Source organism: Micrasema longulum, unplaced genomic scaffold, assembly GCF_059751315.1.
Source record: "Micrasema longulum isolate JH-2025_06_02 unplaced genomic scaffold, ASM5975131v1 h1tg001611l, whole genome shotgun sequence".
Lineage (NCBI taxonomy): Eukaryota > Metazoa > Arthropoda > Insecta > Trichoptera > Brachycentridae > Micrasema > Micrasema longulum.
The window spans coordinates 47,631-64,014 of NW_028278792.1; the positions used below are offsets into that span (position 1 = coordinate 47,631).

The window sequence follows — 16,384 nt, forward strand, 5'->3', positions numbered from 1 at the left end:
TCACGTAATCAGCATTTAATTAGCTATCTCTTTTCACGCTACAACAACTGGCAGGTCGTAAATTAAATAGCAACCGATGCGGTAACATCAAGTTTTTAGCCCATAAATAATTAAAATACTTAAATTTATTTCAACAGAGAAGGAAAACATTTTTGAGAAAGTAATATGGAAGTCTAAGCATTTACAGGGTTTATGATCTGTCATTAGCTGGTTAAAGTAGCCACTTTACACACTGTGTAACATTCACCATTCTGCCCATGTTTGAACATCCACATTTCCTCAACTATTCCATTTGTTGACTTTTGTGAAGAAAAAGAGCTGAAACCTTTATCACGTGGGTGAGATTCATCCGGCTGAACCAAATCACCTACTAGGAAACGCCTGAAAACAATTTTCCAATTTTTACACTTTTTTTTTACCAAGTAGTTAATTCAACAATGTTTGAGTATGTTCAAATGCTTGCTTTAAAAAAAAAAAAATTGGAGTTGCTTTATTATTTACCTTGCTTATAATATACAATGTTTATATTTCAAAAGTGGATGTTTCTGCAATTAAATATCTTTAAATTTATCTAAACTGTTGGGATCAGGAGGGATATACTAATTTGGGCCAATCGAGAAGTAGTTCTCAGCATTTGCTCATGTGGAGAGGAAACCACTTAAAACTCTTCAGGAGAAGCCGGCCTATCGACAGTTGTCAACCGGCCTTCCGTTCCATTAGAAGAGTGTTCGGCATTTTGTTCCCTACTTTGGTTTATTTTACCATTTGCCTGCACTATATTTATCAAGTATGATACTACCTCTCGTGTGAGTTCTTTAGTACCCATCAACGATGGAATGTCGCAAAGATTTTCACCCCGGCTTCTGCATCGCGCCTCCAGCTGTTGTCTTTGAAAGCAGAAAAAACGGCAATTCAATCCCTCTCTGTTGAAATAACTCGTTTCTCGAAAGTGGATTTTTTATCAAGTGGATCTCGGCGGCGGTGGTGGCAGTTTAGGGATTGCACGGCAGCATAAATTATATACAGTATTACAAAATATACAAAAAATCAAAACTTTAATTTCATTTCAATTACTATGTATAAATGGAACAGATTTACAAAATCAACAATACTTTGAGTTTGTCCAAATATTTTTAGACCAAGCTGGATTTTACCCCCCAGGAGTTATATTGTAGCAGATATAGAAAAAGATTAGAGAAGGGAATATGGAAGTCTAGGCATTTACATGACCTGTCATTGTCATTTGTAAGTGCCTAGATATCCATGCCCCTGTCTCTGTGCTATACATATCTGTTTAAATATAATAATAATAATTAAATGCTTGAAATAGAGACTTGATCTATGATAAGTCAAATCAGCGCCCTTGAGGTGATTTTCACAAAAATGGCGCTATATAGCGGATAATTCCAACCACAATAATTTATTTATTTATTTTATTTTATTTGAGATTTTTACAGCTATTATATGTAGAAATATATTAACAATACTAGAGCCAATTAAAAAAATCCACTGTAAATGTAATAACACATAATATTAAAAAAAAAGAGTTTACGTAATTGTTTGTGTGTGACGTTTGTATTCATGTGTGTGTATGTAAATGTGTGTATGTGTGAATGAATAAGACAATTTTTTTCAAATAAAAACTTTTGTCGAATTTATAAAATTATTTTTTTCAAAAACCAGAACCCTAAACGAGTGACTACGGGTAAAGAGAAAAAAGAAATCGAATAGAGGTAAGTGCGCTCCGTGGTCAACTGATTAGCGCGTTTGCCTGCCTTGCTAAAGGTCCCGGAATCGATTCCGGGCGAAGCCAACAAGTTAAAAATATTTATTTAATAGGTACTTATTCACAGTAGATCCTTTTAGCCGTTCTTTCGCTGTCCATTCGTTCTACATGTCCAAACCAACGCAGCACCTCTTTCTTGATTCTGTCAATAATGCATGTCTTGGCCTTGCGATCTCAGAGGGATCGCACTTCGACAGCATTTAGCCTACTTCGTCATTTTAAGTTTTAATGTAATTATATCTCACTATCCTTGTTTTATCTCCTAAAAAGCAATAAATTACCCGGCAACATGATTTTTAACAGTCGAAGCGATAAACTGATCATCTTCATGTATAATACTGAGAAATGCTGATTATATGCAATTTACGTTTAATATATAATATTAAGAATACATTGCAATATTTTTACTCACTCAATGGTGCGAAGGGCACAACCATTGTACATTTACTAAAACGTATTTCAATTATTTAATGCGTTAATCTTTTTTAAAATTATTTTTCTTACGCACCTAGTTTTGTATTTGTTTTGAATTTTAATACTTTTACAATCATTAAGAAATAACAAACAGTATCACGCAAAAAATTACTTGAATTGAGCGATTTCGTGCTCCAACGGAACATGATTTGTTTAGCGAGTCAAAGCAAGTTCATAACAACAATTCGTTTGTTGTTGTGTCACTGAAAGCTTTATAATGCATGTTTTTATTTTTTTGTTTTATTTATAAATTTATTGCGTATACATATACAATATTAGCAAGAAATCTTTATTTACCAAATCATTTTAACGTGAATATGAATTGTCCATTGGTTAGGTTACTCTTTTGTTTACATGGCTCAGCGCAGAATATTTGAATTTTTAATTATAATAAAAAAACTGTGTAAGGTTTTTTTGTGTTTACTTCTAATTTTTCCTGTGTTAATGTTTTTTTTTGTTTTATGCATCGGTGTTTTATTTAAAAAATATTAATTAAGTAGTTATTAAATTGTAGTGATTCTGGAAAAAAAAAATTTTTTTTTCATCAAACTTGTATGACACTTCTATTCTTGCAAATAGGGGTCAGTGGCAAATAAGCATCGGATGTCACTGCCATCTATGTTGATCTATTGTAACGGGTAGTAGCATGACTTTAAACATAAAAGAAACCAATTAAACATTTTTTTAGTATTTACAAACGTTTGCAGATAAAGCTGGATTTCACTCCCTAGAGAAATATTAAGATTGAAATTTATATCATAATTGATAAAAAGCATGAAAAGCAAGAAAAAAATTAAAAAAGCATAAAATATCAAAATCATATAAAAGTCAATAGATAGAAGTTCAGGATATGTGGATGTTTAAACATAAATAGAATGGTGAATGTTACATGTTACTGCTCAAATATTCCCTCTCTGTTGCAATAAATTTCAATATTATTTTTTACTTTTTCAATAAAACTTTACCTTCCCCTTGCACTCACGGAAACTATATCATATTTTATTTAGATTTTTTAGTTGCTTTAGTAGTAATGAATTTAGTGGTAATGATAAGAACGCTGTAGTAGAACATATTATTCATTTTTATGTACATATATCTAGTTGTTACAAAAAAATAAAAAGTTGAATACCTGACAATTGTTTATTTTGAGACACATCATATTGATTATATCTTAATGTACATATATTAAAATATAATAAACAATTTTCATGTGCTCATACAAAGTCCACAAAAATAATTATAGCATTTCCAAAAATTTATTAAAACTGTAACAATGTGCCAAGGGGCAAATTGTTACAATATGGGGGGCATGTTGTTACGAACTAAAATAAAAATCAAAAATGTATGTAATTGTTACCAAAAATATGTAGAATATTTATAATAACATGTAATGATATAATAGCATAAGCTTATGTATGCTGTAAGCTCCTTTTCCCGATCGACAGAAAATATCTGCTGAGGTTTGTTGTAACCCACTATGTTAGATGTGGTTGGACCATTCTCTTGACATTTTATGTAACGATGTGAAATTTACTTTGTATGCTTCGGCAGCTCTTCGAATAGATATTCTTTTATGTTACTTCTTTAGCTGCTTTTTTGTAAGTCTCCTCGGAAATTTCACCTTTATTGTTTTTTTTTATATGTCCGTATCATTTTTATATAAAATCTTGAACAATAATAATAAATGGTTTAGTAATTTTATGTAAATATACCATTTCAAGTTAAAGGGAAACGTTGTGGAGCTAGTTCTTACAGTAACAACTTGCCCCCCATTGTTGTAACAACTAGCCCTTCTGACCTAAAAAAAAAACAAATTGTGTTAGCATTAAACAATTTTAATTTTGATATTTTATCTGAATGTTAGCAGAGACATTTAGAGTTTTGCCAATTTACTTTTAATCAACTTACTTTTTACGGTTGGTGAAAAATTATCTTCAAAATCAATCAACGGAAGATACTTTCAGATACGAAATACACTGTAATCGATTTTATTTGAATTACGGACGACCGGCAAGAGTGTCGATCCGTTGAGCATTGCGGACACGATGCCTAGACATGGTGTGCGACACGTGCGTCACAGAACCTAGTGGTGGGGGAGTAATTTAGAATGTAACAACTTGCCCCTGTAACAGCTAGCCCCGCCTTCCCCTATATTAAAATACAATCGTCTTCAATTTTCAATATGTAAAAGTATCCGTTTATGTTCTAACTTTAACAAATATTAATTATACTAATTAATCTCGCGTCGGCGTCGTTTCGAGCATCCACCTACATTAAAAATCAAATCAGAGAATCATTCGAATATAAATGATTAAATAGGCGAATAATTGGTTTTTCTTGTACAACCTATTATCGCCAATTACATATTCATTTTTGTTTTTCTTTTTGCTCTTAACAATTCTCAATTTATTTCTGAAAGGTCTTTTAGCAATATAGTAAGTTAACTAGCAACTTGTATTCACTCCTATCCTGAATTTTAAAAGTTCTCGTTTCAATCCTATCTGCTGAATGAAACCAAACTTTTCCGCGTATGCGAAATGGTGTCGTCATGTAAAATGTTGTTTAATCGTGTCAACCAAGTTTAACTTTCTCATTTCATCCATTTAGGACGATTTTAAGAGGATCGGAGAAGTGCACATAAATTGGATTGAAAATATTCCGGAAGGGTAAAAAGTCAGTGTAAATTAGTGTTTAATGGTGCTCTTGCCTTTGCGCAGTGCATTTTTTTTACAAACGACTGAAGTTTTTCTTTTTTTCTCTTTCATTGAGTGGCTCAAAAGAGCCCCCCCCCCCTTTCCATACAGTCGCGACTGTCCTGGGGAGACCCGGGGACTGTCAGCTGCGCAAATAGGGATGTTAACTAAACAATCGAGTCCAAACAACAAACAAACTTGGTTTCCATTTTCTAATAGTGAGTTATTTACAACTCGCTGAAAATGGCCACCAAAATTTAAATATTTGGATTAATTATAAGGACGTTAATGTTTCTATAAAAAAAATTCATAAAGAAAACCAACTAATATTTTTGATGAAGATTTGGCTGAAGTGACCATGTATGGATTTTTTTAAAAATATTTTCTAATCCAAAAGTTAGAAAATTTTAGAAAAATCTATTTTTAACCTACCCAAAACAATCAATAATGGCATAATTGGTAGAAATAATAACAAAAATACAATTTATGCATTCAAGTATGAGTTAAAAATGGTTTTTTTACTTACAAAAAATTAATAATCCACCCTATAGTTCTTCTTAGTCTTAAATTTTAGAATGAATTTTCGAGATTCTAATTTTGCATTTATTTATCCATTTCTTACATTTTTGGTGTGGAAAAAATTGAAGCCTCAGTCGTTACTGTAACTGTTCGTTCCACGGCTCGAGTGTAACATGGAGAATGTAAAAAAAAAACAAATCTCGTTCTCCACCCGACTCTATGAGCGATTCGATTTCCTAGTCATACGTGCTGTGCTATCGGCGGTTCGGTTATTTAAAATTTAGAATAACCAGTGACCAGTTTCATCGCTTTCGCGACATATTTCGAAAGAATTTTCACTGACAAACTTGAATCAGATCGATATTTTATGGCAATGCTTTTAAATTTGTGCAAAGTAATTCAAATAACCTCAACGTGGTCAATAGTATTGACATTCTCGCCTTTGAACCTTCATTAGCAGCTAGTTTCGACGCATGTTTTTTTTTCATTCATTATCGGGGCGAGCAGAAAATTTTCACGATCGGCGAAATAGCTGTTATTTCGGATAACTGTAACTATTATTTTTTTCTAATTTTCTGGGAAATACCTGGAACTTAAAACTTGAGTGAATAGATTTTAAGCTCCGTCTTTGCATGAAGGATAACTTTTTATTGCAAACCAAGTCAGTGCGTAGACTTTAACTAAAAAAGTGGCTAAAATAATTAAATTATATTGTGGGTTTTCACTTGCCACTCAAGTCATAAGCGATTAGTGGCAATATGCTTTCGAGTCCTTTAAATGGTTTTATGGGTATTTTTTCGCATTTTTCTAGGGCTTTTTCTATTTTCAATGAGTAGCACCATCAACGTTGAGAAATATATGTATTTTTATTTATTTGATGGGGACTATGCAGTCCATTCTAACGATGGTAAATACAATTTCTTATAATAGATACAGACACTAATAAAATAAAATACAACTAAATAAAATTAAAGCTAGGACAAAAAAAATAAAAATTACTACCTCAAGACAAGATCTGGTCTATCTTAGTGAATTTTTAAAACTATAAAGACTTACACCAAAAAATTCCAGATCTTGTCTTAAGTTTACAATATGACACAATCGGGACATTGGAGCATGCAAGCCATAGTTTGTGCTGTGTTGATCGAGGAACAGCACATTATTATTTCGCAACCGGCGGATTGGAACATTGAATGCCACTTGTTCCAGTAACAATGGTACATCAATTTAAGCCATTCAGCAAATTAAACATAAATATGGAGTCAATGTTGTAGACTTGAGATTTTTAACATTGATTCCAATTCTCCGTAACTGTAGTCTTCCCTCTCGAGGCCAATCATCCATGCTACTTTTCTTAGCAAACGATGTTGCACCGATTCGATATGATTTATCCGGCCTACATAGAAGGGAGACCAGTTCACGGATGCATATTCTAAGAGAGGAATAACAAGTGAGCAATACAATGTTTTAACCGTGAACATATTGGTAAAGTCACTATATGTCCCGCTAACAAAACCCTAAATAATCAATATAGTTTACAGTCCATGATAACTCCGAGGTCTTTAATAGACTTGACTACATCTAAATTAATATTTTCTATTTTGTTATCAAAGGAGACAGGTTTTTTCATTCTATAAAAATACATTATTTTACATTTTTAAATATTTAATTCTAGGTAGCTGGCTTTGCACCACATATTAAAAGAATCAATATCTGACTGAAGCAGCAAACAATAATTTGTATTTTGAATAATTTTAAGAATTTTACTGTCGTCCGCAAAGAGCCAAAAGCGAGTAAAGGAGAATACATTTGCTATATCGTTAATAAACAATATGTCATGAAGGTAACTTATTTTATTTGCTATAAACAAATTTTCTACTGCAATGATTTTCCTATACGTTTTTATGGTAATTTAACAAAACTGCCACATTGGTCCCGCCACAGACAATTGCAATCAGATATTTCTTCGAATGAAAATTAACCACTGGTGCTTTTTCTATTTCTTTTACGCAATCATTATAGGGTACAACGTAGCCCAAGTAAACAGCTAGTCATTTTACAAACGTTATAATATGTTCCTCTACGATTATTTTAATTTAGTTTTTCTCTCTCTGATTTTTTTTCGAAAATGTTTGGTTTAACTTCAAAAATGTTTTTTATAGATTTCGCAAAGTCTTTGCATTACATGTGATGTGCTTTTAAAATTTTCCTAAGTCTTGTATAAACTACATTTGAAATCGTCGCAATATGCCACATTTCTTCAATCCTTGACGTAACTACATTTTCAATGTCCTAAAATAATGGTTCTTTATAGTTCTTTTTTTATGATTTTATTCTAAATCTCGTCTACACGTAAAATTTTATGACGTCTTCGCACGTTGGTAAAACGATTCCTTTTGACGAACTAAGGTTTGTATTAATATTTTTTATCAAAACTGTCGCATGTTAAGTGAAAAGAGCACAATCAAATGGTTTTTTTTATATAAATATGTTTTATTATCTGCTATACTATCCAATGCAAATAAATTGAAAAATGTCCCATGAATTATCGGACAGTTTTTTTGACCGTCGAAATTGATTCTAAAAATATTTTTATTCAATGTCTTAATGACATTGCGCAGAATCTTGCCTTAGTCAGATCCGTATAATATTTTGGATGCTTGAGTTTAATATGTGTTTATAGTTAACTATAAACACATATTTTCTTCACTTTCTTCTGAAATGTTACACTTAACTCTAAAATAAAATAGCGTAAGATTATACCTTATATTATTTTGTAACTCCTATGCGCAAACTAAATGTGCTAATGAGGTGCTATTATCTATATTTTTGCAAACAAAATTTCCAAGACGAATCACCTCTCTTGTAATATTTGAAATAAAACATTAAAAAACAACAAAGGTCTCTGGTTGCTTTAATGTTTTCTATTGTTTAAAACACATAACTTTATCTAAAATTCAAGCAACTACCGATTTTAAAGCCAATTATTTATTTATATACATATTTCATATTTAACAACAAAATTTTAAATTCCGATAGCTTGAAATTGTAAATCTTACATATTATTATTTTATTGATGTGCGCTACGCCATTGAAATGGTATATTACATAAATACCCCCTCACGGTACTCACCCCATTGACCATGTTATTATTTATTATACTTATTCAAACTCTATTTGACAACATTATTGTTAAAATTGATTATTGTTATCGAAAAACCAAAATTAGACATTTGACTTATTAATGACATCTGTGGGCCAAGGCCAAAAAATTTTGAGCATCTTATACTCGAACCTAAGGGTTTTTTTTATTTTACTTCAACGTTTATAAACCAACATAGATGGCGGTATAAACGCCCTCGCGAAAATTTCGCCAAACTTTAAGGATTTCCAATATTTCTATACGCGTTGTACGTGTATGAACAAAAAAAATACAATTAGTTGCGTGGTCGATTATTAAACTTAAGAGATGGTCTATAAAACTGTCGAAATGATTATTTTCTTCATTTTACGTTGTTTATTTGTTTACTTCTGTTTTTCTTGTTTTTATTGGTCGTGATTGTACTTTTTTTTGTTCAAATAAAACAAATAACTTAACAAACTAGTTCTTTTATTTCATTCATACGTGGGAAAATATTTTTTTCAAATATTATACACGTTTGACGTAATGTATGAACATGTTTTTTCATGAATACATCATATATTATTATATTAATTTTACTCCAGGTTGGTAGGTGATTATACTAATGGTAAGTGGAAGAGCTACATACACAAAAAAAAAACAATTATATGCGTGAACATATATAAATAAAATAGCTAATTACGTATTATTCATAACCTCCGCGTATTATTACGTATTATAACCCCGCGCTCAGCCACCGTACGGGCTGGGCGTGAAATATAGTTCCTCTCCAACCGTAGCTTATAATCTTATAATAAATCTGAAAATAATTTGTTATATGTTAGAAAACAATGAGTTAATGTTTATAAGTCGTTAGTGTATAGTAGTGTAGTCATGTTTAAACAAACAGTGGAAAAAAGAAGACTATTTATTTAATAGCATTGTTTTATACTTTATTCTTAACAAAATATGTGAAAAATAGTAAATAATGAAAACTTACAAAATATAGTGTGTCTGTAACCTTAAAATCATAAAATTTTATATGATTTTATATGATTTTTATATTCCTTTAAAACCGTTTAAGAATGCATCAGTTTTTGACGCGAAAGTACCTAACATTTCGTATTTCGAACACTACATCCATAATTAATAAATTACAACAATGCTACTAAAAGCGAACTGACATTTATTGATAAATACATAATATTTCAAATAGCTGCCTTCTAATAACATACAAAATGATAAAGCAAACCGCTCATACACGCGTTTGTGTAATATTCATCTAAAAAAGTGAATTGAACAGGAATGTTGCGTCTCATAAAACGAAATAATACGGAACAAAATGGACACCAAGTCGTTGGAACAAAAGGCATAATAGTACTACACACGTGCGTTTCCAGAAACGATCTACCAGCCAGCGGTTCACATGGCGACGGTATCTACCTACTGTCTACAAAAGCTTCTCTTCGGACATCTATCTCCCTTTGTTAACCATGGAGTTGAAACAGTGTTTGATTTATTCAGTTTTTTATTGCTTATTTCTTGGCATGAACACTTGACCAATTTACTACTATACTCTATTTTTATAAATTTATTGATATTGTTTTAACTTTGCTGGAATTCCTCTCGTCCATGCGCTTTGTAGCTGCACGATGATTGGTTATCTAGCTTTCATTTATCAACTTTAAAATACCTAAATTTTGTAAATGGGGTCTAGAATTCCAATCGTCTATGCGCTTAGTAGCTGCAAGATGTGTTGTAATCTTACTCCTTTTAATTATTCATATTTTTTTTTTTTTTAAATATCATTAAAACACTCAATTTATTTGTCAATTTTTAAAATGTGTAAATGGGGGCTGATTTCTAACTGTCTATGCACTCTGTAACTGCAAAACGTCCTGTAATCTAGCTCCTATCTGTTATAATTTTTTATTGATCTTAATTGAAAACGAGGAATAAGAATCCCAACCGTCCATGCGCTCTGTAGCTGCAAGACCTACTGGGATATTTATTAATTGTACAGCGCCCTTGAGATGATTTTCACAAAAATGGCGCTTTATAAATTATCCAACTTTATATTTGTATATTTTTTTGTAGGTGGATTACAGTCCGTTTTGCTTTATTGGGATTGCCTGTTATTAAATTTGTATGTAAAATAGTCCACCTAAAAATGTGGAACGTAATAGATTTCGATTAAAAAGTAAGCCCATTTAAAAGTAAACATCATTTATGTATAGCTTAATTTAATTATACGTTATTGATTCTGTGTAACTAAATGGGGTGGAAGTAGTACAAGTACGAAGAAAATGGCATTTCGATCCGTGCCTTCTATGCCTTCATTCGCCTTAAGTCTACCTTTCGTCGTGATCAGATGTGATGTTTCGCAGAAATATCCCAGCGTGTGCGATGAAAAAAAAACCTTTTTTTAATTGTACAGCAACTGCGAAAAATAAAACAGGTACATCGTTTCATTTGTAAATGCAAATTAATTTATGCAATAGGTAGATAATCTATTCTTATCTTTATATATATAAAAGGCAATGTTGAATGGTGGTCCACGATGAACTCGAAAACATTTACATGATTAAAACAATAAGTAAAATCTCGTTGTTGTAGAAATAAGACTCAAACAAGGTAAAAAAATGTAAAACAGTCAACTTTAGTCAAACAAACCGACTTATTTATTCACTCATATTTGCTAAGAAATATTCAATCAATCCCATTATTGTGACAATTTTACGCAATACAGACAAAAAAATATATTATCTATCTTGTCAAATACACAGACTGAGATAAAATTCTTGAAGCCCAAATCATCATAATTTAACGTTCCATGTATAGGGGGCAGAACGGTTTAACAAATCCCATTTTTGTATTAATTTGATTCAAATTATGCAGATCAAATTAAAAAAATCAGTGTAAACAAAAACACAAACTGACGCAAATTTTGATAAAACTTAAAATTTCGTAGTTTTAAGTAAAGTGTACAGGGGGTGCGAACGATTTTAAAAATCTCATTGCCGTAGATATAAGACTCAAACTAAGCAAACTAAATGTACAAACAGTCTAGTCAAATACACAGACTAATTCATCCACAAGCTTTTGCCCAAGTGATCATTTTTTCACGTTCCATGTACAGTGGTGAGAAATATTCAATAAATCCCATAATTCAAAATTCTTTGAGCTAAAATCATCTTTATTTTATATTCTATGTATAAGGGACGTTCAACAAATACTTTTATTTTATTAATTTGATTCAAATTATTCAGACCAAATTGAAAATCAGTATCGACACAAACACACACTGCAAAGTTTAATAAAACATAAAATTTCATAGTTTTATGTAACGTGTACAGGGGATTAGAACGATTAAAAATCTCGTTGCTGAAAAATAAGACTCAAGTCAGGCAAAACAAATGTACAACCAGTCTAGTCAAATACACAGACTAATTTATACACTTGGATTAGCGCAAATGATCATAGTTACACGTTCCATGTTCAGTGGTGAGACATTTTTAACAAATCCCATTATTGTCTCAATTTTACCCAAGATTGGCAATAAAAAAATACTATCATTGTAAAATACACAGACTGAGGCAAAATTCTTGGAGCTCAAATCATCATAATTTTACTTTCCGTGTACAGGGGGACAAATAGTTCAACAAATCCCAGAATTGGATCAATTTGATTTAAGTTATGCAGACCAAATTGATCATTAGTCTTGACAAAAACACAAAATGTCGCACAAGTCGTTTTTAGTCAAGTGTACAGGGGGTAAGAACGATTTCGAAAATCTCTTTGCTGTAGACATAAGACTCAAATTTGGCAAAACCTATGAACGAACAGTCTAGTCAAATACACAGACTAATTCATACACAAGCCTTTGCCCAAGTGATCATTGTTTTACGTTCAATGTGTAATGGTGCGAAATATTCAATAAATCTCATTATTGTATCTTTTACTCTATACAGGCGAAAAAAATGTATTATCCATCTTGTTGAATTCTTAGACTGAACCAAAATTCTTAGAGCCCAGATCATCTTTACTTTACCTTCCGTGGAGGTCGAAATGGTTGATTAAATTCCATTATTGTATCAATACATAGACAAAAGGTTGCACAAGTCGTTTTTAGTAAAGTGTACAGGGGGTAAGAACGATTTTAAAAATCTCTTTGCTGTAGACAAAAGACTCAAATTTGGCAAAACATATGAACGAACAGTCTAGTCAAATACACAGACTAATTCATACACAAGCCTTTGCCCAAGTGATCATTGTTTTACGTTTAATGTGCAATGGTGCGAAATATTAAATAAATCCCATTATTGTATCTTTTACTCTATACAGGCGAAAAAAATGTATTATCCATCTTGTCAAATTCTTAGACTGAACCAAAATTCTTAGAGACCAGATCATCTTTACTTTACCTTCCGTGGAGGTCGAAATGGTTGATTAAATTCCATTATTGTATCAATTCATAGACAAAAGGTCGCACAAGTCGTTTTTAGTAAAGCGTACAGGGGGTAAAAACGATTTTAAAAATCTCTTTGCTGTAGACATAAGACTCAAATTAGGCAAAACAAATGTACAAACAGTCTAGTCAAATACACAGACCGATGTATACACAAGCTTTTGCCCAAGTGATCATTGTTTTACGTTCTATGTACAGTGGTGAGAACTATTCAATGAATTCCATTATTGTGTCTATTTTACTCTATACAGGCAAAAAAAAACTTATTAATCATCTTTTCAAATACACAGACTGAGGCTTAATTCTGAGAACCCATATAACAAACTTTTGTACCAAGTCGATTTAAATTATGAAAACCAAATTGAAAATCATTCTCGAAAAAAACACAGACTTCATCATTATCATTCCCTTTCCCAGGGCACTACATTGGTTCACCAATCGCAGTGTATCTTGATCATTCTTGTAACATAAAGGTAAGGTGATCAGTCACGCCTCAGGTACCAGTAGTTCAAGGACTACGAAATATTTTAAGTATTTAAACATCTTTTTAAATCAATGTTTCATATCAACCATCTTGAGAATCGAACCCGAGACCTCTTGCATGGTAGTCAAACGCGCTAATCATTACATCACGAGGCCGACAAGTTAAACACAGACTTAGTCAACCTTTAATAAAATTCAAAATATCATAGTCTTTAGTTTAATATACATAATTAAAAAAGGATGAACTTTTTTTATTGCTCTTGAAATAAGATTCAAATCAAACAAAACAAATGGACAATCAGTATCGTATCAATACACAAACTATTTTATACATTTGAATAAGCCCAAATATTCATAGTTGTTCGTTCTATGTACAGTGGTGAATTTTTTTAGTAAATCCCATTATTGTGTCAATTTTACCCAATTTCGGCAGTAAAAAAATGCTTTTTTTTGTCAAATACACAGGCTGAGGCAAAGTTCATGAAGCCCAAACCATCATTATTTTACCCTCCATAATAAACAAAAATATAACATACAAATTCTTCAAAATAATTCGTTGAAAATGAAAAGAAATATCTATTCTTATGTAGAAAGAATGCACAAAGAAATTGGCCTGCTCACAGTAAAGCAACAAATTAAATATAATGTAGCAATTTTTACACATAAAATAATTAAGGGGATGAATAAAATAAAAACAAAAATAATAATATTCAACCAACAATGTCATACATATGAAAAAGGGGGTACGAAAAAAAATATTACCAATAAGGAGAAAAACAAAATGTCAAAACCCATTGTACAAGAGATTGAAGCTGTTCAATGAGTTACCTGAAGAAATAAAGGAAATAGAAAAAATCTAAATATTTCAAATTCATTTTGAAAAAATATGTTATTAAGAAATTTGATAAAAAAATTGTAATATTATTAAAAGTTTATATTAGTTCTTAAGATATTATGAACTATCTTAATAAAGCATAAATAAATAATATAAATGGGTCAAAACGGATCAACATATCCCATGTTAGTATTAATTTAATTCAAATTTACAATCAGTCTAGCCAAGAACACTGTCGTACACATAGTTTTTAGTTTAGTTTACAGGGGATTAGAATGATATTAAAAATATCATTGTTGTAGATATTAGACTCAAATTAGGCAAAACAAATGTACAAACAGTCTAGTCAAATACAGACTAATTTATACACAAGCTTTTGCCCAAGTGATCATTGTTTTACGTTCCATGTACAGTGGTGAGAAATATTTATCGAATCCCATTATTGTGTCTATTTTACTATATACAGGTAGAAAAAAATGGATTATTCATCTTGTCAAACAAACACTTACAAAATTCTTCTATCCCAAATCTTTATAATTTTACGTTCCATCTATAGATGCCAGAACGCTTTACCATATCCTATTTTTGTATTAATTTTATTTAAATTATGCAAATCAAATTGACAATCAGTCTGGACAAAAACATGAACTGTCACACACTTTTGAAAATTCAAAATTTCATAGTTTTTAGTAAAGTTTTATTTTTTTATTTATTTTATTTATTGCTAAAAATACACAATTTTACATAGACACAATTATATGTTTTTTATGTCCCGACTTGTTCGAAAATTCCGTGTTAAGTCGGGACTCTTCGATGTATAAATCAAAAATATTTATCTACATATTAAAACAATATACAAGTAATCATTACAATATGCAAAATAATCAAAACAATATACAAAATAATAATTGAAAAATGTAAATAATAAAAATTTATACTGGAAAGTTGAAAAGTTATATAATAATACGTATGACAGGTGTACAGGGGGTAAGAAAGATTTTAAAAATCTCATTGCTGTAGACATAAGACTCAAATCAGGCAAAGCAAATGTACAAACTGTCTAGTCAAATACACAGACAGATCTATACACAAGCTATTGCCCGAGTGATCATTGTTTTACGTTCCCATGTACAGTGGTGAGAAATATTTCATGAATTCCATAATTGTGTCTATTTTACTCTATACAAGTAATTAAAATATATTAATCATCTTTTCAAATACACAGACTTAATAAAAATTCTTAGGAGCCCAAATCAATTTTATTTTAACCTTCATGTATAGGAGACGAAATGGTTGATTAAATTCCATTCAGATCAGTCTCACGCTTCAGGTACCAGTTCAGAGACTACGAAATGTTTTAAGCATTAAAACATCCTTTTAAATCAATGTTTCATATCAACCATCTCGAGAATCGAACCCGAGACCTCTTGCATGGTCAGCAAACGCGCTTATCATTACACCACGACGCCGACAAGACAAACACAGACTTAGTCAACCATTAATAAAATTAAAAATTTCACAGTTTTTAGTTAAATATAAGTGATTAAAGAAGTATGTTTTTTTTATTGCTGTTGAAAAAAGACTCAAATCAGGCAAAAAAAATGTACAACTAGCCTAGTCAAATACACAGACCTATTTATACACGTGGATTAGCGCAAATGATCATAGTTACACGTTCCATGTACAGTTGTGAGAAATTTTCATCAAATCCCATTATTGTGTCAATTTTACCCAAGATTGGCAATAAAAATAATATTCATCTTGTCTAATACACAAACTGAGGCGCAGATCAAATTGAACATCAGTCTCGACAAAAACACAAACTGAGGAAAACTTTAATAAAACTTTAAATATCATAGTTTTAAGTAACACTTACAGAATGTGAGATGGAAGAAAAGTCGGCCATTCGGGCCTCAGTTGATTAATTAGAATTTTGGAAAATTTCACTCCTCTGAGCCTCCAAATTTATTTTTTGCTGTTAGGAACAATCTGAATATAACAATGA

At 31.1% G+C, this 16,384-nt stretch overlaps 1 protein-coding gene across 2 annotated transcripts in view; it reads left to right on the forward strand.

The window, feature by feature from the left end:
* Positions 1-16,384, forward strand: part of LOC148274653 (uncharacterized) — a 246,872-nt gene that overhangs the window by 36,528 nt on the left and 193,960 nt on the right. The window lies entirely within an intron of this gene.